Below are 26,750 nucleotides of genomic sequence, written 5' to 3' on the forward strand. Positions count from 1 at the left end.
CACAATAGGATCGGTAGTCTCCTGCACGCATACTAATAACTTCATGACGTGGCAGGAGAGATTAGAGCGGGACAGCAGAGGTCCAAGAGGGCTCCAAGGGTGCCCCATGTAAGGCACAGATGATCCAGAAGGTGGCGCTGAGGAGGGCGACCTGTCACAGCCTCATGGTAAGGTTTTGAAACTTCTCCAGCACAAAAAAGCAGTGAACTCACCTCTACTTCCTGGGGGAATCCTCTAACAAATGCAAGACGGAAGCACCACCAATTGCAAAGTCTTTGTTACTGGAAGGAAGTGGGCACTATTGCAACATTAAATTATGTGGGTCCCAATCATTAGGTATCCTCTGGGGAGTGTTATCAAATCAGAATCTACAGGTGAAATCAGGTGTAGGAATTTAGACTTAAACAGGAGCTACGTCCCCTGCTACGTCAGCTATTTCACAGGGCTGAACCTGAGGTAATTTGAGGTGCTCCTACAAGCAGAACTTTTACTGGAGGAAGGTGCCTGAGGACTTCAGGAGCTTCCAGAAGATGTGAAGATCACAACTTCTGTTATATCAGGGGTGGGCAAAATGGTGGATCCAGCTGGCATCTGGACTCCATTTCCCAGCAGCCTCTGCCCCCGTGGCTGAGGCCAGTTTCTGGACTGTGATAGTGTGGGGTCAGAGTTTCATACATTTCAGAGATTTCATAGACATTTGTGCTGGAAGGGACCCTGGTGGATCATCAAGTCCAGCCCCCTGCCCCAGGGGCAGGAAGTCAGCAGGGATCATAGGATCCCAGCAAGCTAAACATCCAAATGTGTCTTGAAGGTGTTCAAAGTGAGTGCTTGAACTGCCTCTGGTGACAGTCTATTCCAACCCTGGGGGGCTCGGACAGTAAAGAAGTTCTTCCTTATATCCAGCCTAAATCGGTCATGGAGTTTGTGACTGTTCGATCTTATCATCCCTTGAGGTGCTCTGGTGAACAGATGTTCCCCCAGATCCTGGTGATCACTCCTGATAAACTCTTAGCTGACCACCAGATTACCCCTGAGCCTGCGCTTTTCCAGGCTGAAGAGTCCCATGGCTCTCAGCCTTTCATCATAAGGTCTGTTTTCCTGACCTCTGATCATGCACGTGTCTCTCCTCTGCACTCTCTCGAGCTTCTCCACATCCTTTTTGAATTGTGGAGCCCAAAACTAGATGCAGTACTCCAGCTGCGGCCTCACCAAGGCTGAGTACAATGGGAGAATGATGTCCTGTGATTTGCTTGAGAAGCATCTATAGATGCAAGCCAGTGTTTTGCTCACTTTATTGGCCACAGCATCACATTGAAGACTCATGTTCATCTTGTGGTCAATCATGACTCCCAAGTTCCTTTCATCTGTAGTGCTAAGCAGCGTAGCACTGCTGAGCCTATAAGGATGCTGCAGGTTTTTCCTCCCAAGGTGGAGAAACTTGCATTTTTCAGTGTTAAACACCATCCAGTTCTCATGCCCATTTCATGAGCCTGTCCAGATCTGTCTGGATCACCCTCCTGTCCTCAGGTGTGGATGCTTTACCCCAGAGTTTGGTGTCATCAGCGAACTTGGCCAGTCCGTTTCTAATACCAATGTCTACATCATTGATGAACATGTTGAAAAGTATAGGCCCTGGGACAGAGCCTTGAGGGACACCACTAGTCACAGCACACCACAATGATTGACTTACATCAACCACCACCCTCTGGGTCCTACCATGGAGCCAATTCCACAGCCAGTAGATGATGGTGAGGTCGAGGCCAAAGTTAGCCAGTATTGCTAAGAGGTGATCATGGGACACCAGCTCGTAGGCTTTTTTAAAGTCAAGGTATATGACATCAATCTCTTCCCCCTTGTCCAGGTGATAGGTCACCTGGTTGTAAAAGGAAATGAGATTGGTCAAGCAAGACCAATCTACCCACAACAAACCGGTGCTGGCTCTCTCTCAGGATGTTGGCATCGGCCAGTCCATTAGACTTTGCTTGTGCATCCAGGATTGCTCCTTTGAGGAGCAACCACTCATCCTGAACTCCCCTCCTCTTTGGGTTGTGGCCCTTTAGGGCCTCACTGACAAGCCTCCTGAGCTTGTCAAAGTCAGAAGTCAGCTTTCCTGAAGTCGAGGACTTCTGTTTTACTGACTGACTTGCCAGCTTTATGGTGGATGGTAAAGGTGATCAGCTCGTGGTCACTGTCAATCAGCTTCCCTTCGATCATTAGGTCACTGATTAGGTCATCCCCAGGTGCCAGAACCAGGTCTAGCAGTGCTTTACTTCTTATCGGCCTGTAGACTTCCTACGTCAGATAGAGGTCATCCACGCATGAGAGAAAGCTTTGCGACTGCTCAGACTTGGCTGAGTACTCCTCCCACAAGATGTCTGGGTAATTAAAGTCTCCCATGACAACCATACACCAGGAGCGCTCAGCCTCAGCCAATTCCCTGGCAAACTCCTGGTTAAGGTCTTGACCCTGGGTAGGGTGTCTGTAGTGGACTCCCACAATAGTATCCCCTGTGCCATGTTCCCCATGGATTTTAACCCAGAGGGTCTCAAGTTGTCCACCGTGGGTGCCAATGTCAGCTTGCAGGGATGCAAGCTTGACATAGAGAGCTACACCCCCACCCCTTTTGTCCACTTGATCCTTCCTGTACAGGGTATAGTCATCTACACCTGTGGTCCAGTCATGGGTGGAGTCCCACCAGGTATCTGTTATCCCTCTGACATCATAGTTATTTGCACTTAGCAAGAGGACAAGTTTCTCCTGTTTATTCCCCAATCTCCTGGCATTTGTGTATAGGCACGTAAGTGTCCCCTTGGGGGCCCTTGCTTTGCCCATAGTTCATTCCAGGGCTGGGGCAGGGGTGGGCTCCTTTAAGTGCCTTGGCTTGCTGGCTTTGCAAGGATTGCTCAGTGGGCCAGCAGTGGCGGTAGTCCCCCCCACCTCCCAGTGGGCTTAGTGTAAAGTCCGGTGGAGCAGGTCAGCCAGTCTGGCTGAGAAGAGCCTCCTCCCCAGCAGAGAGGTGGAGGCCATCCCTTCCCAGCAGCTCACTACATCTCTCTTCGAAGAGCAGACTGTGGTCATGGAAGCCAAAGCCTTCCCTATGACATCAGCGCTGCAGTCTTTGGTTCACTACCTGGACCCTCCTCTCCCTCCTTAGCCCATAGCCTGAGACTGGCAGGATTGATGAGAACACCACCTGTGCCCCCAACCACTTAAGCCCCGCTCCCAGATCCTTGTAATGCTTTATGACCCAGCTGGGAAAGCTCGGAGCTGTGTTATTTGTGCTCACATGGATGAGGACCATAGGGTAGTGGTTAGTGGGCTGGAGGAGTTCAGGGATCTTCTCTGCAATGCCTCAGATATGGGCTCCTGGGAAGCAACAGGCTAAGGGGTCAGGGTGGCAGATTGCCCCCTTAGTCCCCCTCAGGATGGAGTCTTCCATGACAAACACTTTGTGTTTTGTCTTAGGGAGAGTGGAATCAGTAGCTATAGCTGAGCCTGTGTTGCCTTCAGGAGCTGGCAACTTAGCAGGCTCTGCTGGGGCTGCAAGAGGTTCATACCTGTTGCAAAGCTCCAGTGGTGGGAGGGCATTGGTGTAGCAGGCCTTGGAGCCCTTGACCAGCTTGGTGCAACCCCTGGGCTGGACAGCATGGGAGGTCCTCGAGTCCTCCCCAGTCCTGGAAGGCAACCATGGTCGACCCTTCACCTCCTGAGGGAGAAGGGCCTGGCAATAGGAGTCTATCTCTTGCTCACAGTTCCTGATAGCATGCAGTCTCTGGACTGTAGCCTGAATCTCCTCCAGCTGGTGTGCCAAGGACCCCAAAAGGGAGCAGACCTCACAGGGGAAGGTGGCCATTCTCCCGGACTCCAGAGCCCAAAAAAGTCACAGGCAGCCCCAGCAGCTGAAAGCCAGAGGCTCCATCTGTGCTTAGCCCAGAACCATGGGCTCCATCTGGGTGAAGGTCTCTGAAGTGCCGGGGGGAGGGTGCAGACCCCAAGGGGACCCGAGGGGTGTAGCGCGTGCTCATCCACGGCATGCCGCTAGTAAGCCAGCTGCAGCTCTGACTGTCTACCCTGGGGGGCTCACAGGTAGGGCCATGGGTCCTCCTGCGCACGCTCCTGTGCAAACTCCGATGCTAACCTGTGCGCCGGGCCCAGGAGAGTGCCTGTTTGCACGGCTTGTTTGTTTGGCTCCCTGTGGGGCTGGGCCAAGTAGGAGCTGGGGGCGCATGACCCTCCTTGGCCCCACTCACAGCTGTTTAGTTCCCTCCCTTCCTGGGGCCCTGCTTACCTTCGGGCAGGCCAGGGTTCATTGGGGATCCTGGGGGCTCTGCTAGGGTCCCTAGGCTCATGGGGGCACAGTGGGCTTACACCCAGGCATCTCACACTGGAGCCGGGGACCATGAAGACCAGTTTCCATGAAGACCAGTTCTGGCAGGGTGCAGATCTGCTCTGGTGCCCAGCTGGGATCTTAAAGTGGTGACAGTGTGGTCCAGAGCCAGTGAAAAGCCATGATCTGCAGCCTGCATGGTGTGGGCACTGGCATACAAGCAGTGTATCATGGTTCTGCCTTGGCTTTGAATCATGCCGTCACCACTGTAAGATCTCAGCTGGGCTCCAGAGCAGCTCTGCACCCTGCCAGCAGGAGCAGTGCTAGTGGGGTCATTGGGGAGGATATAGCCACCCCAAAATTCCCCATAGCCACCCCTTCCAGTGGTGCCACCACCCATCTTCATAGGCAGTGGTAGCTGAGCCTGCCCCACTCCTGCCCACAGCACAGCCTCTACAGCCCCCCCACCAGAAAGAGTCTGGTGCCACTGCTGCCTACCAGCACTGCTGGCCTCATGCTATCACAGCCCAGCTGCTTCTGGGGTCTCCATGGAAACTGGCCCCAGCCACGTGAGCAGAGGTTGCTAGGAAATGGAGTCCACTGCTGGCTGGATCTGCCCATGGGACAGATTTTCCCACCCCTGTAATATATAGATCTAGACCCTAATGTTATATAATACAGTGCAAGTTAACACAGGGCTGTTCAACTTCTTAATGACCAAGGTGCCATGCACCCCTTGGACCACATCTTGGGGGCCATGGTTCCCCTTCACCTCCTTGGCAATGGAATCTAGTGCTGCACCAGGCTATGAGCTCCCCAAGTGGCTCTACCCCTGCACTGCTGCCCCACATGCATGGATGGTCCCTCCACCTGCATAGCTGTGTGTTCACCCACTCCACCACACTGTGCATTCCCCCTGCATTGCAGACTGTGCTACACCATGACGCCCCACACACTGCGGTAGGAGTAGGAAATACAAGCCAGGGAAGGGAGCCTGGAGACCCTGGCTGCAACAGCAGCCAGAATGATGAAGGGGGATGTTACTGGACATAACCTTTGGAGGTGTCCAGGATCACAAATTAACTTCTCATAAGTTGGACCACCCTGAGTTAGTATATCATGGAGATTATTTGACAAATGTGGACTAATTCCTAGATTTCTTTATGCAATGACAAAAGGGGCCTTTTTTAGGTGGTATAGTTTTTTTTCAGTTCTACTCCCTGAATTTCACCACATTTAGACTGAAATTTATTTCCCCAATTTAAACACTCCGATAAGTAAAAATACACTTTATTTTCATCTTTAAAGTTCCTCAATGAAATAAGTAGATACAGATGTAATGATATAGACACGGTATCATTATTCTAATGATGTGGACTTGGTATTGTTATTTTAATTCACCTGTCTGGAGAAAGTCCTGTAAAAGGATATTAGTTAGTGGCTTACTCTCTTTTCTGAAAGGTGCCATTATTTTAACAATGAATATCCCACGTGGGGTTTTTGATTGTGTGCAATATTTCTCTTCATAGGTAGAACCAAAGAGAGAGGAGATTTCTAGAGGATTTGGCTATTCTACACAGTATATAATGTTTTCTCACCTTCAGTAAGGAAGAAACAGATTCCAGGTATGGAGACTAGAAGAGAATGTTTAGTGAGGTCCAGTGTAAAGTTGCTAACTGTATAGGACAGATTTTCAGTGATGCCCAAGACACACTATGTACAGCCACACTTAGGCCCAACCGTATCATGGCACCAGCTATGAGATGGCCCAATCCTTGGCATAGCCTAGGCCACTTTCACAATTCCTGTAAACTCAGCCAGTGACTAAAGGCCAATAGCAGCTTTTTGGAAAACAAGATATTACTAGAGTGGTCACATCATCTTCCTACATGCTGAGAATTGGGTGTGTCATAGGAGCTGCCAATGATAAACCACTCAAAAATCCCTATACAAATGGGACTGGGCAGAGGAAATTTATATCAATGACCCATTAGGTCCAAGAATCAGGCCATTGCTTATTCTTAAATCACATATACTCCCTAGGAACATTGGGCTAGCACTTAGCTAGTCTACTACAAGGTTTAGTGGAACTATGGCACTAGGTGAAGAGATGTCTCAGTATTTTCAAATATCTTAGTTTCCCTCCAGGGTTCCAGTTCAAAAGTCAGGAAAAGCAAGTGCTTTCTTGTAAAGCTCTAACTAGAAGTCATGGCATGGAAATCTGTACAAAAGTTTTCCCTGACACCATTTAAAAATGGAACATGAGCACTAAATATAGAAAAATAATGCCAGGACCCCTCTGTGAAATAATTATCTATTTTAAACATAAAAGTTACATGTTTGTATTAATGTATCACAGAAAGAACTTATACCTGCAGCATAAAGCACTGTAAAAAAACAAACAAAAAAACCCAAGCAAACAAAAAATGTGTTCCCAAAGATAAAAGGTTTTCTGTTTGGCTGGTTGGTTTTTGTTTTTTTCAATACAGAGACGTATCAACACAATCTAGGAATCCTCTTCTTCCTTGCCCTCATGTAGGCATCCTCTTGAACCTATTCTTGAGAGCTGTATGTTAAACAAATAAGGCAGTAAAAGACTTCAAAATTATGGATTCTTGTCATTATGTCGTGTCTTAGATTCATAGATGTTAGGGTCGGAAGGGACCTCAATAGATCATCGAGTCCGACCCCCTGCATAGGCAGGAAAGAGTGCTGGGTCTAGATGACCCCAGCTAGATGGTTATCTAACCTCCTCTTGAAGACCCCCAGGGTAGGGGAGAGCACCACCTCCCTTGGGAGCCTGTTCCAGACCTTGGCCACTCGAACTGTGAAGAAGTTTCTCCTAATGTCCAATCTAAATCTGCTCTCTGCTAGCTTGTGGCCATTATTTCTTGTAACCACCGGGGGTGCCTGGGTGAATAAATACTCACCAATTCCCTTCTGTGCCCCGTAATGAACTTAAAGGCAGCCACAAGGTCGCCTCTCAACCTTCTCTTGTGGAGGCTGAAAAGGTCCAGTTTCTCTAGTCTCTCATCGTAGAGCTTGGTCTGCAGGCCCTTAACCATACGAGTGGCCCTTCTCTGGACCCTCTCCAGGTTATCCGCATCCCTCTTGAATTGTGGCGCCCAGAGTTGCACGCAGTACTCCAACTGTGGTCTGACCAGCGCCCGATAGAGGGGAAGTATCACCTCCTTGGACCTATTCGTCATGCATCTGCTGATGCACGATAAAGTGCCATTAGCTTTTCTGATAGCTTCGTCACACTGCCAACTCATGTTCATCTTGGAGTCCACTAGCACTCCAAGATCCCTTTCCACTTCCGTGCCACCCAGCAGGTCATTCCCTAGGCTGTAGGTGTGCTGGACATTTTTCCTCCCTAGGTGCAGCACTTTGCATTTCTCCTTGTTGAACTGCATCCTGTTGTTTTCTGCCCACTTGTCCAACCTGTCCAGGTCTGCATCCTGCAGCTGTTCCCTGCCCTCCGGTGTGTCCACTTCTCCCCATAGCTTTGTGTCATCTGCAGACTTGGACAGAGTACATTTCACTCCCTCGTCCAAATCGCTGTTGAAGACATTAAAGAGTATTGGTCCATGGACTGAGCCCTGTGGGACCCCACTACCCACACCCTTCCAGGTCGAGACTGACCCATCCACCACGACTCTCTGGGTGCAAGCCTCCAGCCAATTCGCCACCCACCAGACTGTAGTTATCCAAGTCACAGCCTCTTAACTTGTTCACCAGTATGGGGTGGGATACCGTATCGAAGGCCTTTCTGAAGTCTAAGTATATGACATCCACCCCTCCTTCTGTGTCCAGGTGTTTCGTAACCTGCTCATAAAAAGAGACCAGATTGGTCAGGCACAATCTGCCTGCCACGAACCCGTGCTGGTTTCCCCTCAGCATAATTTGTCCTGCCGGGCTCTCACAAATGTGACCCTTGATAATTTTTTTCAAAGATTTTTGCCAAGGATGGAGGTGAGACTGACTGGCCTATAGTTGCCTGGATCCTCCTTTCTCCCCTTCTTGAAAATGGGGACCACGTTGGCCCTTTTCCAGTCCTCCAGGACTTGGCCCGTGCGCCACGAGCGTTCAAATATTCCCACCAGTGGCTCTGCAATGATGTCAGCCAGTGCCTTCAGCACCCTCAGATGGAGCTCATCCGGGCCTGCCGACTTAAAGGCATCCAGTTCTTCCAAGTGACTCTGCACCATCTCAGGGTCTACGCATGGAAGCCTGGCACCTTGCTGCTGCCTCTCTACAATCCCAGTGAGAGACTTGTCGTGCCCCTCACTTAGGAACACTGAGGCAAAGAACTCGTTGAGGAGTTCAGCCCTGTCCCCCCTGTCCATCACCAATTGTTTCTGCCCATTTAGCAGGGGTCCTATTCCTCCCTGGGCCTTCCTTTTACTCTCTATATATCTAAAAAACAATTTCTTGTTGTCCTTTACTTGGGATGCCATCCTCAGCTCCATGGTAGCTTTGGCCTGTCTAACTGCCTCCCTACAAGCGCGAGCAGAGGAGGTATATTCATCTTTGGTGATCTCTCCCTGTTTCCACTTTTTATGTGCTCCCCTTTTGGCCCTTAGGCTGCCCTGGATTTCTCTGGTCAGCCAAGGAAGGCTCCTGGCTCCTTTCCCTCTTTTACCTCGCACGGGGATCTTCTCGCTTTGTGCCCGAAGGATCATTTCCTTAAGGTACAGCCACCCTTCCTGGGCTCCCATCACTTCAAAACTCCGACTCTGCAGTGCGTCCTTGACTAATTGCCTGAGCTCATTGAAATCAGCTTTCCTAAAGCCTAGCACTTTCACCCTACTAGTTAACTTACCCACTCGACCCACCAGGTTTCTGTTAGCCCTACTAAGTCATAGGTGTTTTGTGCAAGCAGGAGCGCTAGTTCATCCTGCTTGTTCCCCATGCTCCTAGCATTAGTGTATATAGGCAATTGAGCCCTGCGACTGCTGCCTTTGCTGCCCCCCTGCTCCGAGTCCCAAGGGGCCCCTTATTTCTTAACTTCTCGTTGCTTACCTGTGCTGTAGTGCTGGCCGCCCCATGGCTTGCAGGTTCCCAATGTTCTTCTTCTTCTTCAGGATGGGCTGTCCTTGTGCGTGTCACATGGTTTGGTGGTCCACAGCTTCCCCTGCCCTCATCTTCCCCTCCCCCCGACGAACCTAGTTTAAAGCCCACTGGAGATCTGCCAACCTAGAAGAAAACACATGCTTACCTTTGGGGGACAGGTGAAGCCCATCCCAACTGAGCATATCCCTCATTGTAATGTGTGGGTCGTTGTCCAGGAAGCCGAAGCCTGCCTCGAGACACCACTACCGAAGCCGCCAGTTGGTCTCTTGGATGCAGTTCTCATGCCGTCTTCCGCGTCCATTCGCTGGTAGGATGGACGAGAATACCACCTGTGCACCGAACTCCCTCAGCACGCTGCCCAGAGCACTGTAGTCCACCATCAGGTGATTGGGGGTTCTCCTGGCCGCATCATTAGTACCCACATGGACTAGGACCATGGGGTAGTAATTGGTGGGCTTGATCCTGGCCTGGATTACTTCCGTCACATCCCGAATCTTTGCTCCAGGCAGGCAGTATACCTCTCGCATTGAGGGGTCCTGGCAACAGATGGGCCCTTCCGTACCTCTCAGGATGGAGTTGCCTATGATGAGCACTCGTTGCTTCCTCCTCTGGGTCCCTTTGGATCTCTTGACCTGTTCAGTGTGTGTAGAATGTGGTGTTGCTTCCTGCCCAAGGGTTTCCTCCTCCCCTTCCATCTCCTGCAGGGTCGCCAGGGCCTCGTACCTGTTCTCCAGTTGGACTGGAGGAACTGGTACCTGTTTGCTGCGAGCAGCTCTGGTCCTGGATATGACCGTCTGCCACTCTGCTGTGGAGGGCATTCCCTGGGCTGCTTCTTCCTTAGGTGCCTGGTCCTGCAGGGAAAAGAAATATCCATCAATGTCATCCTCTGCCTCCCTGATACCCCTCAGCCTGCTAACCTCCTCCTGGAGCTCTCTCACCTGTGCCTCCAGAGCCCTAAGACGGGCTCCTGCTGGACAGGTGTGGGGGCCCCCAATCTCTGCCCCCCCTGGCCCTGCTGGGGATCCCCCGCAGGCCAGGAGGTAGGGGGACATCAGCTCCCCCATGGGCTTGGTCTAGGTGGAGGCCTCAGACCAGCCCCGGGTAGGCTTGGCCCCCTGGGCAGAGGCCCTAACAGCACTCCTCATCAACACCATTCTAAGCTGCTGTTTGTAGATATGTCTGGTGTCTACGCCCTACCCGTACAGGAGTCTCTCTCCTGGCCCTTCCTGCCTGCCCACTGGTGTGAACACCTGCGCAAACGCCGGCGCGCTCTCACAGAGCGCACCTGTTTGCGCACTCTGTTCACGTTCCACAGCTCGGGAGCGCGGCTCCCTACCGGCTTAGCTATATGGGACGTGGGGGGCTTCCCCTCTGGATCTAGCTCAGCTGTGCCAGGTCCCTCCGCCCCACTTACCCTCGGGGGATCAGCTGTTGCTGCCCCCACTTCCGATTCTGCTGCTGCCTCCGCCTCCGGTCAGCAAGTTACTAAGGGGGCACACGTGCGTGCGGGACACACGTGTGCCTGGATCCTCTCCTTCCCACTGCTGGTTCCCGAGTGCTGGGAACTACGTCGCCCCATGGCTTTTAAAGCCCGGGGTTTGAATTTCCCGCCCCTGCCCCAACAGCCAATCAGGCGCCCCAGTCTACCCGGAAGTGCCTGCCAGCAGTCCCGCCCCCTACGCTCCCCCGCTGGGGGGATCTGGTGCCATTGGAGCCTGCTCCCCAAGGGTTAGCCCTGGGGGTGCTCCCTGGCCTGGGGGGACAGTCCCCTCCCTAGCCCACCCTGTTTGCGCGCTCTGTTCGCACTGAGCGGCTCAGGAGCGCAGCTTTCTACCGGCTCAATTATATGGGACCCGCGGGGGCTTCCCCTCTGGATCCGGCTCAGGTGTGCTGGGTCCCTCTGCCCCACTTACCTTCAGGGGATCAGCTGTTGCTGCCCCCGCTGCTGATTCCTCTGCTGCTGCTGCTGCCGCCTCCGCCTCCGGTCAGCAAGTTAGTAAGGGGGCACACGTGCGTGTGGGACACACGTGTGCCTGGATCCTCTCCTTCCCGCTGCTGGTTCCTGAGTGCTGAGAACTACGTCACCACGTGGCTTTTAAAGCCCGGGGTTTGAATTTCCCGCCCCTGCCCCAACTGCCAATCAGGCGCCCCAGTCTACCCAGAAGTGCCTGCCTGCAGTCCCGCCCCCTATGCTCCCCCGCTGGGGGGGATCCAGTGCCATCTTGTATTGATCTGTGTGCGGGCCGGGGGCAAGCCAGGCCTGTCTTTACGCACGTGGGCTGTGGCCAGCAGCCCGGGCACGCGGGGCCGGAGGAGACCGGGGGCAAGCTAAATTAGTCATGGAGGCATAATGGTTGATTTTAAGATCATTTACTTACACCCAAGATGGTCACGGTGTAGGCTGGACAGTTTCCAGGTGCAGCTCCACTTAAATCCTCATTGGAGGACTACGACAAATTCATTCTAGCTCCGGAGTTGTTGAAGCTCCGCGGGTTCTGTAATTTCTCTCCCATGGAGTTGTCGAAGCTCCGTGGGTTCGGTTTGGTTCTCTGGCCCCGGAGTTGTTAAAGCTCCGTGGGTTCGTATCTTCAATATGCAGGAAGGGATACATCTAGGAATTTATCGGCGATGGGGAGAGGCTAGAGGCTGTTCAGGCCTCTGTTGCCTTCTTAAGAAATGCATTGGGTCCGTAAGGATCCGCAGCGCTTAGAGATCTTCACACTCTCCCTCTCGAACTCCAATTGCTCTCTCTCCAACTCATTTCTCTCCGACTTGGGCAGAAACCACCCAAGCTCTTTTTACGGCTAGCAAGCCAATTGCTAGCCGCCACGTGTGCATGTATTAGAATTGGCCAATAATGTGGCACGAATCTTCATACAAATGATGGGAACTCCTTTGCACCGTGCATTTCTTGGGTGCAAAAGAAATGCACCACGCAAAGAAAGCTACAAATTTGGCGGGAATACTCCGTTGCACTGGGGTTCTCTTCTGCAGCAGAAAACTCCACCGTGCAAAGAAGCTGCAATTTAGCGGGAAAAATAATTTAGCAGTGCCAAAGCGCACACAAACAAAAAATCACAACTTTGGGTTGTGACATCCCCCCTTGCTGAGAGCATAGCTAAATTATGCTATACACTCATCACTCTAGAACCTTGTCGTGAGTCGTCAAATGAACAGATAAGCAAACAAACAAATAAACAAACATAAAATTGTCCTGTCGCTGTCCTGGAATTGACTTACATAATAATCAAGAAACAATAATCAGCACAAACACATAATCTGATTCATAACAAAACTGCATGATCAGGGCTTCAGTGAGTGTCAAGGCAAAGTCGTACGTCAGGCCCTCACTTCTTTTGGTGATGTCATCTCTCTTAGGGCTCCTCTTCGCCACGCACTCTGAATCTCGGATCTGTAAACAAAAATTCTCAAAAAAAAAAAAAAAGATTAATGATCTTATTCAACAGATTTACACAATTTTTATGGCTCATATTTTCAATTGGATGAAATCGTTGAGGATCCATCATCTGGCTCTTCTAAATAACAAAAACCTAACTCATAGGCCAGTTGCCATTGGCCTGCGTCCCCTAAAATCTGAAGCTGCTGCTTGTTGAGTCCGGAACACTGTAGGAGAAATCCAAACATGTATCGCTCCTCTAGGGTTCTCGGTGGCAGTGGTGGAAGATTGGATTCACGACGTCTGGTGCCTTGATGTCCAGTTGGGTGTCGACAGTCCCGATCAAGAGACAATCTTGGCTCCATCAGGATACGCAGTCATGACAACTGACAAAGAAGATTACTCACTGATCACGTTTAAATTCCATGGCCATGAGATCTAGCCATGAAATTATAGCTTCATCAGATTCCATCTCAGATTCTTTGTATAGCTGTTGTAACTCTGTCTAAGCACGAATGCGACTGGTGATGACATCTCACTCATCAGTTGCCTGGTTGACCGTGGCTGTAGGGCAAGCCGCTTTTTTGGGCGTCGATGTTGTTATAGACTGAACTGCTGCCGCGGGAGTCACTGCTGCTGTTGCTGCTTCAGGCAGGAGGGGCGGATGCACTCCTCCGCTTGACTCTCTCCTCCTTCGGCAGGAAGGTGTGGTCGGTAGGGGCGTCGCTGCGTCACTAGGCGGGGTTGCCGGAGACGATGCTGCGTCGATGGGCGGAGTCGCTGACCGAACTCTCGCGGGTTCTTCCGAAGCTGCACCCTTCTTTTCTGGTTCTTCCACACGGTCTCCCTCTTGCTCGACGCCCTCTTGGGCTGGCATTTCAGGATCCTTTTTCTCAGCCGCTTCTTTGACCGCTTGGATTGCCATCTGCAGCTGGGCTTTCAAACTTAAATTCTTGTGCATTAGATTCATTACAGTATGAAAAGTTGCACTACATTCTCCCCCCTTGTTGTACCACGGGGCCACCCACTCATCTGCGGCTCGTTCCTCCACTTCCAGGTCTTCACGGAGCTCGGATGGTAACTCACGACCCCTTAATCTAGCTGCCATGAGGGGAGGGAACCGGTCGATGGGCTTCGGTTCTTCACTCTCCCGAGCATATCGTAGGCATTGGGCACACTCCCGGGTGAAGGTCAGGTTTGTTTCTCCTGCCGGGTTGGGTCCGGCAAGGGACACGGTGTCGAGGGGCCTGAACAGGACCCTCTCGTCTCTCATTATACACCCGAACGCCGCAGGGAGCAAATACACTTCCCTCTCTCTTGGGGCTCTGTCTTCGGAGACTCCCTCTTCTCCTTTTAGCGACAGGCGTCCGCTGACCAATCTTTCACCCATTCCGCCTGCCTGGTAAGCGATATGCGCCTCTAGTTCCTCAAAGCTTTTCACTTGGCATTGGTTATCGCGCCAAGGGCAGTTCTTAACCAATTCTAGCTCTAACATGTCTTCTCCTGATCCCATCCTCGTCGCCATGTGTGGGCCGGGGGCAAGCCGGGCCCATCTTTGCGCACACGGGCTGTGGCCAGCAGCCTGGGCACACGGGGCCAGAGGAGACCAGGGCCGAGCTAGAATTAGTCACGGAGGCGTAATGGTTGATTTAAAGATTATTTACTTACACCCAAGATGGTCACGGTGTAGGCTGGACAGTTTCCAGGTGCAGCTCAGCTTAAAACCTCGTTGGAGGACTATGACACATTCGTTCTAGCCCCGGAGTGGTTAAAGCTCTGCGGGTTCGGTAATTTCTCTCCCACGGAGTTGTCGAAGCTCTGTGGGTTCAGTTCGGTTCTCTGGCCCTGGAGTTGTTAAAGCTCCGTGGGTTCGTATCTTCAATATGCAGGAAGGGATACATCTAGGAATTTATCGGCGATGGGGAGAGGCTAGAGGCTGTTCAGGCCTCTGTTGCCTTCTTAAGAAATGCATTGGGTCCGTAAGGATCCGCAGCGCTTAGAGATCTTCACACTCTCCCTCTCGAACTCCAATTGCTCTCTCTCCAACTCATTTCTCTCCGACTTGGGCAGAAACCACCCAAGCTCTTTTTACGGCTAGCAAGCCAATTGCTAGCCGCCACGTGTGCATGTATTAGAATTGGCCAATAATGTGGCACGAATCTTCATACAAATGGTGGGAACTCCTTTGTACCGTGCATTTCTTGGATGCAAAAGAAATGCACCATGCAAAGAAAGCTACAAATTTAGCGGGAATACTCCGTTGCACCAGGGTTCTCTTTTGCAGCAGAAAACTCCACCGTGCAAAGCAGCTGCAATTTAGCGGGAAAAATAATTTAGCAGTGCCGAAGCACACACAAACAAAAAATCACAACTTTGGGTTGTGACAATCTGGACCAAAAAAAAAAAAAAATGTAGCTGTTTGGAGAAAGACTAAGATCTTGAAATTTAATTTCAACATAAATGTAAATGATGCTGAATGAAGCCTTTAGTGAAAAATCATGAGTTCATAATCTCAGTAGGCCTTTGCCCAGTGGTTATGAATCTCAAGTGAAAGGAGAGAAATGCTAATTCCTTCTTCAAGTTGTCCTCTCCACCCCTCCCCGCCTAACCGCTCATACATTCTGAGTGCTCTAATCACTGGATCAATGGCTATTCTGTATATATCTCTCCCCTGTCCAATCCCTTCCCCCTACTGTACACATCCTGGACTGGAGAAACTTTGTTGATTAAGTTCAATAAAAAAAAAAAAAATCTATGAAAAAATTATGCTTGAAGAAAACAGCATTCTTCAACCAATAATGCTGTCACGAATTTTCCAACCAACCTCTTAACCTCAATTTATTCTATGTTTTTAACCCTGGGGTTGAGGGAAACAGCTTGATAAACACTATAACCGTGTGAATACATAAATACAATAAGCGTTGGCTTTTTCTGGGGATTAGTTCATGATGAGAAACGTGTGCAGCTGAATTTCAAAGGAACTATATCCATTTTTAAGTATGCTAGGTAGAAAGAGTTTACCCCGATTCCAAAATTCCAAACTCTCTGGCTAATGTGAGACATGGAAAGTGTTACTAGGCTACATATTCAGTCTAGGAGGATTTCAGAGATCGCATTTTTGCTTGGGTGAAGTGGAGGGCAAGTTTCTCACTTTTTCCCCACGTCGCTTTGGGAAACCTAACCAATACAGCAAAGTACATAAAGCATGTGACCAGCCTTGTGGGATTTATAGAGCTAAGCACTTTTCCAGATTAGGAACCAGAGAGTCCACAACAATAGTCTGGTCCATAGTTGTGTTTTATACACAAAACTGTTAGCATACACACAAATGAGTAGTAATCCACATTAGGTAGTATCTTTTATCTTGAAGAAATTTAAATTTTCTAACAAACTATGTTCTGATCTTAGTTGCATCAATGTAAATCTTGATAATCTCACAAAATCCATCACATCAATTGAAACAGAATCTGATCCTTGATTCTAGCTCTTCTGTGCAAGCATGTGACTGGGAGCCAGAGGCATCTGTCACTTTAAGTAGAGAGTGCAGCAGACCAAGCCTGCTGTATGGGGCTGCAGCAGAGGAGCACAATCTAGCCTCTAGGCAAAGGGGAAGCCCCTGTGTGTCACATGAGTCACATGGCCAGAAGAGGTGGGGTTTAGAGGCATATAAACCCAGGGCCTGAGATAAAAGGGGCAGTCTGGCCCTGCATACTATGTGGAAAGGAGTTCCCTGGAAAGGGTGTTTTGAAACAGACTCATAGACATATAAGCTACCTAGGGGAGCTAGATGGAACAGCTAGTGGGGAGGTTTAGCCCATGGTGGGGGTAAAGTTTAATTTGGGAAGCCATTCACTTATATTTGTGTTTATATTTAAATCTAAGATGGGGATTGGGTTGTGGCTTTGGAAGTAGTATGGAAGCCATAGGGGCATCTGAGAGGCACCCAAAGTAGAACCCTGCAAAATTCAGAGACCTTAAGGGGCTGAGCAGTAGGGCTGTGTGAAACAACACTGTTTCATTTTGACTTCCATTTCACCATTTTAACAGGACAGTGTTTCATTTCAAGTTTTGTTTCATTTCAAAACCACTGTTCATTTCATTTTGTCAAAACTGTTTCGCTGTTTCAACAGTGTTTTGACATTCTGCCAATAGGCTATAATGGGGAAGCATGGAACTGCCTATACTTTTGTCAGTTCTTGCCTGATCTGGATGAAACTTGCAGGGGTAGTAGCCCCTTCCAAGGCCACAAAGTCTGCCAAGCTTCAAGGAGATAGGTGCAAGAGTTTCTGGAAAACTGCACCTCAGGCTGCTGACAAGCAAAACTCATGACATGGGTGACAGAAAGCAAGGCAGTTCAAACAATGCTGCCTTTTTTGCTGTTTTTCCATCCCTCCCCCAGAGCACTGGTATTGGAAGGGACCTCAGAGAAGGATGACAGTCACTGGCCAGCTACACAGTCAGTATGAGAGCACTCCTTGCCCCCTCTTTCCTGTCCCTCTCCTGACTTTCTATTTCCCTGCAGGCAAGCCCAGCTTGAGGTTCAAAACTCAAAACATTTTGAAACTTTTGAAATGTTTTGACTGGCCCCATTTTGTTTTGAGCCTGTTTTGAAGCCCTTTGTTTCATTTGATTTCACTGTTTTGAGCTCAAAATGAGATGAAACAGCATCAAAATGAAACAGCCAGCAAAAATTTTCACAGTCCTATTGAGCAGCATGGGAGCAGCCTGGCCTGGATCAGGGACCTAAAGGGGCTGGGACACAAGACAGCAGCTTTGCCTGGGTCAGGGACCCCAGGGGCCCAAAAGGTCTGAGAAGGGGCTGAAGCCCAGAAACTGAGGTCTGAGTCAGTGGACCAAGGCTGAGAGGGCAAGACAGAGAAATAGACTGAAGCCAGGAAGGCTTAAGTCCAAACACAGTTGAGACCTGATGGAAGCAAGTGTGGTGTTAGGGCCAGGGGGCTCCTCCAAAGTGATACTAAGTTCCATCTGTGAGGGATGGCAATGTGTACAGGGGAGGATGGAGACCATGATTAATGCCTCTAAGGCAATTTAGTGCCTGAGGGCAAGCCTGGTGCCAGTTGGGGACATGGAACACAAGACAGCTAAGAGACTGAGGCTCATTCTGGGACCCTAGGACAACCTCCGTGGTACTATAAATTCCATCAAGGTGTGGCAGGAAAGTAAGAAAAAGGGAGGGTACCCTGAGGAGCTGGTGTGGAACAGGAGTTACTGGGTCAGCAGGGGGCTTCATAGCTGCCCTTGAGGGCCAAGACTTTGCTACAAAGTGGCACTGCATAATTTGTTTTAAGAAGCAAATGATAAGGTATAAAAATGAAAGGTCACTTCTACAGACAGACAAAGCTTTCATTGAAAGGAATACCTTTTCCCAAGTGGGATGATGTAGAGGCTGAAGAACGTGACCCACAGGAACAAATGGGAAATTAAGAAAAAAAAAATTCATAAACTTTATAATAGGCTTGGAGGGTAAAATTTGAAAGGGTTTATTTAAGTGGTCACAGTTTTATGCATAAATTGTAATATTCAATATAGTATCTTAATAGAATCTATAGCCTAATCTATATTAATACAAATCAGCATTCTTAAACAGCTGTCTTTTTCCTTCAGAAGAAAAATCTTTAAACTCTCTTATTTTCAGTGATATGAAATTACATTTTTCAGGCTAGCCAGAAATCGCTTGATTCTTCTATAACTGATAACTTGGAAACTATTTTCTTTCTTTGCAAGAAGTTTCCTTTTCTTGACTGAAATACTTTTTTCCTGCCTTCTCTCATTTTGTGCAATTATGGCAATTTCTTGATTGAAGATGCTCTCTTTTTTTCTCCTGGAACTATTAGGTACAATTGTCTCTGCAAGCTAACTTTTGTAAAAACTGTTTTAAAATTGAAATTTGCTGAGATGGGAACTCTGCATTTATTGTCTGTGAGGTTTATTGAAATACCTCTTCCTCTTGCCTTCAGTTGTCTTGCAGCAAAAGTATAATTGAAGAATTTTGAATTCAAAGGCCAACCTTACCCAAACATGGAGATTCAAAATATAAATTCCCCTAAATGATACCCTGCACAGCCTCTGTGCCCTGTGGAAGATGGCATAAGAGAAGACGAGCCTCTAAAAACGTACTCTCCCATATGCACAAGAAATTATGCAAGGGTGAATTGTAAGTATGGTGTTCATAGTTGCCTATCTTCAACAGAACTAGGACTGTGATAATCTCAGGATATCCAAAAGCCCACTAGTTAGGGCACTGTAATAGATATGGATTTGAATTCCATTAGAAGAAGACAAAATTAAACCCAGGCTTCCCACGTTATCGCCAAGTTCTCAAAACAAAAAATTGCATACAATTTTAAAAGAAAGTAGTAGTCGCCACTCAACCTGATACATTATGATTATCTGATTATTTCCCCAGAGAGGCTGTGTCAGAGTTTTGGGATTACATTGGAGCTTACATATGCTAAGTTACTCTTCCCCACCAAGACTAAAGGACCTCTGTGCATGTGGAGAAGTAGGACTTTAGTTATTTGGAGAACTTTAGCATTAAAAATGGAAGCACTTACAAAGCTCAAGTTTGGGGAAGCTGTAGGGAACTTTGAGGATTCTTCTATGGACTTAAGTGCTTTCATAGGAAAATAATACCACTCTGCATTAGATATTATGAGGTGTTTAGCTAGGGTGACCATAAGGAAATCAGGGACAAGCAGGATATCCAGGACACTTCCCCTTCCCTCAAGTCAGTCGCGCTGCTGCAGGCAGTGGCAGTGGCAGAGGTCAGTGGGCAGGGGTGCGGGTGCAGTCTTGTGGGAAGGCATAGCTGCCTGGTGCACCATGCTCTTCTGCCTCATGCCAGATTAAGCCCTGTGCCCCTAAGATTCTGGGACTCTATTTTTAATTTTTACCAACCAGCTGGGAATGGCCTTCAAAATTTGGGACTGTCCTGGGCAAACCAGGATGTATGGTCACCCTTATGCTTAGCTAATACAGTGATAGAGCCATGTAAGTACCTTGCGCGCGCGCGCACACACACACACACACACACACACACACACACACACACACACACACACACACACACTTCCTTCCTGCAAAGTTTCCAAACGCAGGAAATGGATTGTCTAACTCCAAAGAAGGGAGCATTTGCCACTTCTTCCCTTCCATATCCCTGAACCTAGATTTGCTTGTTCTGCTGACAAGAGTAAAAATATATATATAATGTGGGAGACATCAGACTGCTGAAGATTTTTTTTCCTCCCTCCATTTAATCTAGTTTTTAAGTTAATATGAGTTGGCCTCTTTCTAGAACTATTTGGATTTTAATATAAGAGAGGAATGCTGGAGATGTCATAGTTACTCCCAGAATAATCTTTTCACATATTAAATAACATCCCCTCTGAGATGCTAAAAAGCATCAAACAAAACAATAAAGGCATTGAGAACTGTCCTGTAAGAATCTCCACATTCTTTACCAATCAAGTGCCTCCCATAGGAGAACCAAAGGGTAAGAGAAAGGTAATAAAATACAGGAGCATAAGTGTTTGACTCAGTCACAGACATGCACACTACACTTGAGAAAATAATAATTTAAATTAATAAATAAAATAAATAAATATTTTGGCATTTTTAGAATAGAACAAGGGAGATTGACCAGTGGATGTCAAAGCAGAGAATACATGTGACCCACCACAGCAAAATCTGTCATCAACTTGTGGTCCCTTTGCATAGTTGTCTGAGAGTTTGAGTTCTAACTGTAGCTTTCTGATATCTCCCGATTTTCTCCCAAATGATTCTTCAAGCCAAGCATTCTGATGATAGGTTCAATAGTTTACTTTTGTTATAGCAATCGAGAAGGATCAGAATATTTAGGCATTTGTCAAGTTACTTAAGTAAGAATTTTTCACTTAGATTGTTGTGCTGCTCTTCCAAATTTGAGAGTCAATCTTAGTTGCCACTTTGTCTTTTGAAACACAGCAAAAAACAGTTCTTTGGATTTTGATTTCATATTGCATATTTTTTAAGTTAACATCAAATTTAAAGAACTTGTATGATAAATTTTAAGCCAGACTTTTCAGTCAAGTAGCATTTTATAGCTTCCTATTAAGGTTTATAGTTTATGGAAGAGAGAGATATTTGAAATCCTGTTAAGCTGTCTTGAACTCCCTGTATTACTTGGTTATGTCGCCTCTCTTTTGTAGTCCCCTTTTCATTTTTTGAAAGTGTTAGAAATTCAAGTTATTGTTAGTATCTTTGCACACCGAAAGAGCACTCAAGCAGGAATTTCAAAGGCCAAGGACATTCATTTTTTCTTGTTTTGTGTATGGCACCAAGTATTTATTTCTGAAGTAATGAATGAGTATCATATACTGTAAAACGTTAGCTGTCTCACAAGATTGAGAGGAAGTACCATCAATTCACTTTTGTATTCAGGAGAGCTTCATCTGCACTTCATATTATAGCTGTTATCACAGATATTCTTTAGAAGATAACACTATAAATGGATTATAAAAGAAAAACACAAATGTGTGTATAAGTGCTGAAAAAATATGAAGTATTAAAAAAAAAATCTAAAAATGAAACGAACCAGTCAACTCATTAGGTATCTCCTTGGAACTAGCTGTAACTTTCTAAGTACAAACCTTAGTTTCATCTTTCTCAGGAGCTTGACTAACAAAACCAAATACACCTACTTGCTGTTTTCCATCAGTTCAGTCCTCCCCCAACACCTGTGATTAGTTTTCACTCAGATTTCTAAATATCTTTTGTCATCTTTTAGTGGAAACTGAGAAGGTCCAAGCTAAAAACCATCTTGTAAATCTACTTTTAAGATCTTTATGCTACTCCCTGTTCTCCCTGGAATACCTTAGCAATTCTGTTCCTCTTGTATTCCTTTTCATTCCCTAGCTATCCTTGTTCTAGTTCCCAGCTCTCTGTATGCCTTTTCTCTATTGCTATTAACAACTAACTGGCCACAGGTGGACTGTAATTGCCTCTTGACCCTAAAAGGAGTAAGGTATCCCATTCCAATAATACTGTAGGACAGTAACATTCATGGAAATTGATAGACAAAAGTAAATCCAAGATTAGGAAAAAGATATGTAACTATAAAAAGCCATAGATACCAACCACTGAGGAATAGATAAACAATACTGAAGCGCGTTCATTCCACATAGCTTCATGTGATACATGTTGGAAGCAAATGTGCTGTTTTAGAACTTGGTACATTTTCATTAATGATGAATGTGTTTTGAAAAGTAATTATTAAGGTGTCTATAAGATATTTGAATTAGTTTCTCTCATTCAAAGCTAGAAAGAGATTTTACTATGGATAGTCTAGAGAACCAACACAACTGCTGTATGAAGCATCAGTGAAGTGAATTCTTCCATGCCTTCAGTGTCTTGGCAATTTATTGTACTGTCTGGGCAGGTACAAAGCTATATAATATACTTGCACCCAGTCCAGATGCATGTGTGTCAAATGTACCTAGTCAAAACCTCCTGACTAATGGATGTTTCGATAACGGAGAAGGAGCTGCCTCCCCCTCCCATTATAGCCACAGTAGACAAATGATTTAGGATACCTGCTTAGGAAGCACACAACCTGGGTTCTTGGCACCTTGTCCAAGGAACTTTGAACCTGCACTTCTGACTTCCAAAGCACAGTGCTATAACTACCACACTACACACTGGGCATGTCTACATGTGTAGCTATGGTAGCTTTGTTACTAAGCCTTGATTTAGTACTTCCTTTTGCCGTAGCAATGAACTATATCAGGGGAGTGTGTTACTATGGCAAAGTAGCTGCTGGTCACATGGAGATGCCCATGGATGCTACTTCACTGTAGCGTGTTGGTACAGCAATGTAGCATCATGTGTAGATGTGCCCATTAGGTATTCTTTGCTTCCTCTTTAAAGCATTCCTTGGGAAAATGGCTCCTTTGGCCAGCCAAGAGAGGGAGAAATGCAGAGCCAAGATGCAAAGCACAAAATTTAAATGGCTTCTGCTCTGCATGGGAGGCAGTCCTTTGTTTTAATAGGACAGGAACTTCTACATTGGACTGGTTTCCAGCCATTTCATTCACTGACTATTAAATATAAGGGGCAGTGGCACAGCTCCAAAGGGAATGTTGCATCGGTAACTAATGTGTGCTATTGCACTATGCTGGTGTGCACAGGTACAGATTCAAGTCCTTCTTGACTGAGGCGTGTATAGAGCCTGGTTCTCCAACTTTCTGAACAACTGCCTTCATTACTCAGCTACCTTTTCTTCTAGATTTACATTCAGGCATGCATGTACTTTGCATAGTCAGTCTATGTGTGAGAACTTATGTTTCAACAGTGCAGGCTTAAGCGCCCAAAACACCCAGGTGTGCAAGGAGTAACAAAATTTTGTCCCTGGTTTAGAAATTAAGAAAGGCAGAGCTCTCCTCCCTCCCTAAATGGCACAGTCTAAGATGATGTAAACTATCTTTTGCTAGTAGAACAAAGTCCATGAAAGAGGCTTTTACTCTTCTCAGGCATGCTGGAAACAGGTCTTGAGAGTAGCTGGGCCTTGGCAAAAGTATTTAGTAGACCTTTCACTGCTAAGCAGATCAAGACTAATGGAAGAATCTGATGGAAGAAGGAGCATGCAGATCTTGCCAAGATGGAGTTTACTACACTGGTAGAAAGAAATCATCTTTACCTTTATAAACTGAGCAATTTCAATTAATACAGAGAAAATAATTATGAATAATACCTTTTATTTTATTCAGCATATAAAGCTCACTTTAAAGAGACCTTCAAACTTATATGCTTTGGAGGAGGAGATTGTATCCTCCAGAAAAAACTTCATTTTCCCAAGATCAGAAATTTTCAACTGTCAAAAAGAAACAGACTAGAAAAAAGTACATTTATAAACTACATATACATAGAAAAAGATATTAAATCTTTTGGTCAAATGTAAAAGATTTGTATTTGGTACCAGTATATCTTAATTTTGTTTGTGTCTAGTCAACATATACTTTAATTCCCTCTTGTAGAATACAATTTGGCATGTAACCTATGGATGTATATGACTGACTATTTCTGTGATAAAACTTAAAGTTCATTGTACCCAAAGGTGCCAGTGATATATAGAAGGCCTTTGTTAAAAGACCCCTCAAATCTCTAGGTACTAACTCTCTGATGCTAGAAAGCAAGTTGTAATTGTTTAGCAGTCATAACACCCAGTATCAAAAAAGCAGATGCTGGCGAAAGCCTAGCAGTAGACTGGCAATTTGTGTTCCTACAGTGTATTTATAATTGTTTCATATTTGAATAGTATATTTGTTGATGGCATAATGTGGATAGTTACAACTACTGAAAACAAAGAATAGGTCAAACCATTTTTAGCTCATATAGAGAAGAAGCACAGAAAAAAGAAAAATAGAAGGGTTGGTGTCCAGGCAGCCATTTTTACTTCCGAAAAAAAATCCTCTCATTGCCTCAGTATTTACAGACATTCTATTCAACAAGTTACTCAGAGGTGCTTAACTATAAGCTCATAGTTTCACTGAAATAAATAAGACCTTAAATGCTAGAGGCTGAAAGTGAGAGAGGAACAGTGAAAAAACCCTGGTCATACCCAGTTCACTCTCCCTTTCAGTATTCACTCTCTGCCATTGTGTGACCCAAGATACCAGACAAGAAGGACCTATCATCTGACCCAGTAAATGGCATTTCTTATGTTCTTATGACTACATATATATTTAATGTTTGTCTTTAGTACTGAAATAAGATACAGGATATCCACTGATACACTGCATAATGGGGTGATGAGCATTATAATGGTTCCTGATTCCCACAGCCTATTACAGTAGAAGGGATGGACAATCCCTCTACTGCCCTAAATACCATGATTGAATCCCTGTAGGTAGACCTGACTGCACAGACCAGCCTCAATATGGTTTAAAATGTGAAATATGCTATTAAGATTTTGTGGCATATGGCAAATACTGTAAAAGGTGTATGCTTTACAAATCCTTAACAGATCATGTCTTACTGTGATAGCTTTCCACAAAACTTGAAGCTTATTCTGTCATCATATAAGTAGTTCTACCCAAACTGTTGGAATTAATGTGAATGAAGTAAACAGTACTTATACCTTTCCCTTCTGTTTTCACCTGGATTTTTGTATAGTCAGCCATCATACAGATGCAGCTTCCTTCCATTTTAATACATTGTATTAATTTGAATATTACTTATGTAGAAAAAATACTGTCTGATTTGTTGTTGATGTTCCTAAAACCAATAGGAGCAATGGGTGTTCAGAAGTCATTTCTAATTCTTAATAGTATCTACCATATGGTTTTAATTTCCATCCTGTTTGCAACATAGGAAAGAAACCTGTCATTATCTGACTAAAGGTTGAAGTGACAGTCATTTTCTTAGAAAAAAACAACCCATTCTTCTCTTTTACTTTTTGTAACTGTTCTAAGGGAAATGAAGTCATGTTCTCAAATGAACAAAGTACCAGCATGAAAACTAGCTTTTAAAAGGTATTATGTTCCACCTTATAAAACAGTGCACCATTTTTACTTTTTTTTTTAACTGAACACTTTGTGAAAACATACAGTGAGTGAGTGAACTTTCCTCGAGGGGTACATGAAGTTAAGTCATTTCTTTAATAATAATGGACTCTATTATACAGAATACATGGCACAGAACTGAAGGGGTTTTGTAATAATCTAAATGAAACAAAAAGCACCTATTGTGCTGCTAACAAGGATATTTGGTGTTAGAACCATTAAAAGTCTTGAATGATATTTGAAGATAAGTAGCTCATTTATTTTAATTAACATTTCTGAAAGGGTTTCCAGGAAAAACAAATGCAGCTGGTTCTCGGTTCCTCAGAAAAGGATGGTTGAGTGTTTTGGTTGTTTTATTTTTTTTCCCCATTATACTATAATTAGTAATTATTTAGCTTAAACAAATTAATTTGTTAACTAATGGTACATTAGAAAAATCAGCTAGATATAAATGTTTTACAAGTTTATATATTTTTTTTCAATATTTTCTCCTCCACTCTCACTGAATAACAATTTAATTGGTTACAAACTGATTTTTTTTTTTTCCCTGCTATTTAGTTTTTATGCTTGTGTCTATCTTGAGGTTGATTCCTAGCATATCAGTCCACTTCCTGTAGTATACACTTAAGTTTTACATTTGGCTTTGTTTTATCATTTCTGCTTCATATGAGCTCTACTGTTAACACTTGGAACAGCTTTCACATTGGCCTCTTAATGCTTGTTATTAATATTGCACTTTATAATTAGTAGTTTGTTTATTTAAGCTTGCTAAAGTGAGCATGTACTTAGGACCCATCATTTGCCTTCTCTTTTGTTCCAACTTCTGGAAGAGTCCCACTCAGCTAGGTAAGTCATATTGCATTATTTCAGATTTCTACTTTAGAACAGGTAGGTACACACTAAATGTAATTTGGGGTGGCACGGGCTTCTTGAGCTATATTTGACATTTTTTTTCTGCATCTTAGGGGAAACATTATTACAAATTGTGTTGTAACTGTCACATCCTGATACAGCTATACTGTGGAGCCTTTACTCATGTAGCCTGAAACACTTGGTGCAACAAGGCATCCAGTCAAACCAAACCATCCAAAATTTGTGTTTGGGCTGCAAGGAATTCAGGACTAAACTGCACTTGATGACCATTCTGCCCAGGCCATTTGGGCACACCAGCAGCTAGTTTCAGTTATTACAATCGTTCTCTGCAGTACCTAATATCACTGTGGGTTTCAGCTAGAGATGACATTAACAAAAACTGGTATTGACCAGGAGAAAACGTAGGACATTAATTTTATGGAATTGTAAGTGTTTATGATGGAGTGACACCCTTACACAACCATGAAGGGGACAAAACTACCTGATTGACTAGACACTCAGTCACCTGGAGAAAAAAAGG

Source organism: Alligator mississippiensis, chromosome 2 (genome assembly GCF_030867095.1).
Source record: "Alligator mississippiensis isolate rAllMis1 chromosome 2, rAllMis1, whole genome shotgun sequence".
In the NCBI taxonomy this organism is placed as follows: Eukaryota; Metazoa; Chordata; order Crocodylia; family Alligatoridae; genus Alligator; species Alligator mississippiensis.